This window comes from Eurytemora carolleeae, unplaced genomic scaffold (assembly GCF_000591075.1).
Source record: "Eurytemora carolleeae unplaced genomic scaffold, Eaff_2.0 scaffold1662, whole genome shotgun sequence".
Taxonomy (NCBI): domain Eukaryota; kingdom Metazoa; phylum Arthropoda; class Copepoda; order Calanoida; family Temoridae; genus Eurytemora; species Eurytemora carolleeae.
The window spans coordinates 6,004-9,879 of record NW_019397570.1 but is presented as its reverse complement, the minus strand read 5'-3'; the positions used below and the strand labels follow the sequence as shown (position 1 = coordinate 9,879).

At 30.7% G+C, this 3,876-nt stretch overlaps 1 protein-coding gene across 1 annotated transcript in view; it reads right to left on the bottom strand.

Moving 5' to 3' along the window:
- The window catches only part of LOC111714974 (protein Fe65 homolog), a gene marked incomplete in the record, with an annotated part of 27,703 nt that overhangs the window by 23,355 nt on the left and 472 nt on the right, over positions 1 to 3,876 (bottom strand). Inside the window, 2 exon segments of the mRNA XM_023490200.1 lie at positions 465 to 551; positions 3,173 to 3,266.

Here is a 3,876-nt window from a genome sequence, read left to right as displayed (position 1 = left end):
CGAAAAAAGTGTAAAAACCGGGGGGAGAAAAGAGAGAGAAAGAGGAACTAAAATCTGAGGAAAAGTAAACTTGTAAGAACTCTACTCTACTAATTTCTCGATAATGTTGGAAAACTTAAATAATAAAATAAATTCACAGAATTTAACATTTTCTCCTCAATCTTGAAGATAGAAACACAAAAGAAATGTCGTCAAACATCTTTAAAGGACACGAGACAAAAAGAAGTAATTAAAATAAACAAAGAAATATGAGAGCTGAAGAGAAATGACCGAGATTAGAAACACAAAAACTCTTCTCTTTTACAGGGAATAATAACAATCTTTGTTAAATTAAAATCCTAGAAACATGTGATAACTTCCAACCCAAAAAATTAAGACAATACAGTTAATTTTTAAGTCGAGCGCCATTTTTTTGCATGATAAAGCAAAAAATTGCGGCATTTGTGAACAGTGAACACATTTACCTCGTGCTTTTCCCAACCGGGAGGAAGCTCTTCTTTTTTCTGTCGTCTTTTCACTGGCACTGCGTAAATGGCTGAGATTTCCGCTTCCTGAATAATTTCTTTAAAGGGACTGTAAGCGTAATTTAAAGTAAAGTTGAAAATGTCAGATTTCTGGTGCCATTAAAAGCATGGGTCTGATTAAGAATGAATCTGATATTAATGTTTATAATTAAAAAATTATTATTATCATATGTGGTTTCGCTACAAAAGTGACTTGCGCATTTCTGCAGACAGAAAACTATAGGAACTATCGGATTTAAATACGTTTAAACCTAAAAAAACTAGAATATCTTCCATATCATTGATCAGATAAATATGTCAAGTGTACCGTTTTAAATCGGGCTTTGTCATCTTTGCATGGAGGGTCATGTGAAATCACGCTTACAGTCCCTTTAATTCTGCTTGAAGGCTGATATATCAATATAGCTTATATATTTGCAATAAGTTGAGAGTACTGCAACCTATATATCTTAGATTCGAAGATGGATGGGTTTTACAGAAAATAAACTTAAACTAAAATCTTGAGGAAAAAGTAGAGAAAAATCTAGTGAGACTCTCTGAACACTAGGCAGAAGGTGGAGGTCAAATTATGCAACGTATGAAAAAAGTATGAAAAATAAAGGACTAAATCTTTGCAACAAACTCAAATTTTCAAATCCCTTTATCTTTGCAACCTGATAAATTTAATCACTTTTTAAACATATAAGATTTCCATTTTAAGTGGAATTTACTTTCGTTTGACGTAAAAAAACAATGTCATTTAAAAAAAACGTTTAAGCATAAAATGGGATTGTAAAAGACCCCAGGAAAGGTTTACGGACGGTACCAGAAATTTCGACCTTTGAAATCCACCATTAAAAACAGAAAATTCTGCAAATTCATTCATTTTTGTAGGACTTAAAAATGTTCAAGGTTAAGAAAAAAATGCTAAGATGTCCACGAAGCAAAAGAAAGACCTAGTAATTATAAATGATAATAATTTTCTAGTTTCCAGGCTGCTGGAGTTCACATATTTGCTCGAAGGACTGGAATTTAATTACGGAGGAACAGGTTCGTAGCTCATATTAAATACTTCTTACTCTTAACAGAAACATTTAATAGAAATACATAACTGAAAAAACGCTTTTATTTAATTTTTTCACTCCAATTTCGATATTAAATATGCGTCAATATAGACTTATTTTCAGGTTAACATAATCTTATGAATCATTTTTGGTTGAGAAGTATCAAAAGAATGAAAAAAGGTTTCTTTTTATGCCATTTTAAATTTTTCAATTTTTCAATTTTTTTTATTCCAAAAAAATACACCCCTGTTAATTTTTGCTGCTTACAGTTTATGAAATTGCATGATATCGACCTGAAATATTATATTAGAGCTGTTTCAATCACTTCAAATTATCTTTTTTTCATGAAAAATTATAATTATCAACTTTCCTAATTAGAAACAGAAGTGGCAAAATTGCAAAATAAAAACTAAAATTAAAAATTGTATCATAGAAAAAGTTTATTAACATAGTATAAATGTATTTATTGATATGTTTATGTTAGTGTGAGTGCAGAATAAATTAGATCTAATTAAAGTCCTCATTATCTTAGTTAAACAGCACTGGTATAGTTGGTGTAACAAGTAATACAAAATGATTTTATCACCTTTACTTTAAAAATCCCGATTTTTAAATTAGGATACTTACAAAAAACTTCTAAAGTCGATTAGTAACTATTGGCGAGGGAAAGAAGTAATTTTTGAACTAGGTAGCTTCAACATTTTTTGCCATCAAACATTTTTTAGTATCAATGAACAAAAAATAAGTTTAATATCGACCCCTGTCATAATGAGTTGCCAGTTTCACCATACACGTCATTTTTGGTCTTCATCAATTTAGCTCTTCTGCCTTATATTTTCCTATGCTTAGTTTTTGCCTTGCGTCGTTGTATACCATACGCAAATTTCGACAAATGTCGTTTTTGATATACATAACTTTTACTTAATGTAGTTTTTGTCATTAGTAATTTTGCCATTATAAACTTTTCCCATGTGTCATTATTTTAATTTGCCATAAGTAAATTTTCCCAAATTAAAATTTTGCCATGAGTCGTAATTGACATACATAATTTTTGCCATGCATTGTTTAAGCTTTACGTAAATTCTCATGCCTCATTTGGAGATTTTTGGCGATATGTCGTTTTTGTTTCCAATATTTACAAAAAGAAAAGATAAGTATAGAGTAGAATTAAGTCGAAAAAAGTGTAAAAACCGCCATTTTGTTGCACTGTTTCAATACTGCAGGTGTACCTCAAACATGTGTACTGTATAACCTTCTGGGTCCTGGAACATTTTTTTATAAAAAGTTTCTTTAAATTATTTTAATTTTCCCTAAATCGATTCTCTTAGGTTTTAATGTTTAATAAAATGATGATTTTAATTCAACTATAGCTAATACACACATGTTAAAAGTTATTTAACAACTTTATAAAACAAAGAAATTGTAACAGATATGTCCAGGGATCATACTGTATTAGTATGGTGTACGGTGTATAATTTGTGACCATTTACATGAATTGTATATTTTGAACTCTTTTTAACGCTTAAAGAACCTGACAAAGCTCATACCGAGGGATCGTATAATTTACCTTCTATTCTAATCTCTCTTTCTTCTGTGGATATTTACCTTTGACTCAGCTTCTACTTCATCAATCTCCTTCTCCTCCTTCTCACTTACACTATCCGTTAACTTCTCACTTTCAGGAGACTCAAGGTCAAATCTGAAATTAATCAATCAATCAATGAATCACTCGATGAATAAAATAAAAGTATATCCTAATTCAATCAAAAAATTAATAGATTATTCTAACCAACCTAAAAACTTACCCACCAACCACTAAAGGAACCGAATAAGTCCTAACCAACGAACCAAAAAACCAACAACCATCCAACCATCCAACCAAAAATCAAACCAGCCATTCAACCAAATAATCTATCAACCAACTAACTAACAGAGCATTTACCTGACCCACCAATTAACCAACCAAACTATAATCTTTTCAATCCGTCCCAACAACCGATAAGTCTTCCAAAAACCAAACCAACCAAATAGCCATCTATATACACATCTCCTGAGTCTACACTATTTAACTGATTTTGACAGAACTGATTGTTAAGCATTTACACAAAATATACGTTTTCCTTGTTTAATGGTTAGTCATCCAACCAATATCCTAGCAAGCAAAACACATTCAGTTATACTTTGTGAATACCAACAAAATAATAATACCAGAAATAAATTATTTACACATTAAGAGGGGCCACGCTTAAAGGGACTGTAAGAGTAATGTTAAGAGACACCATCCATGCAAAAATAGGAAATACCTTTCC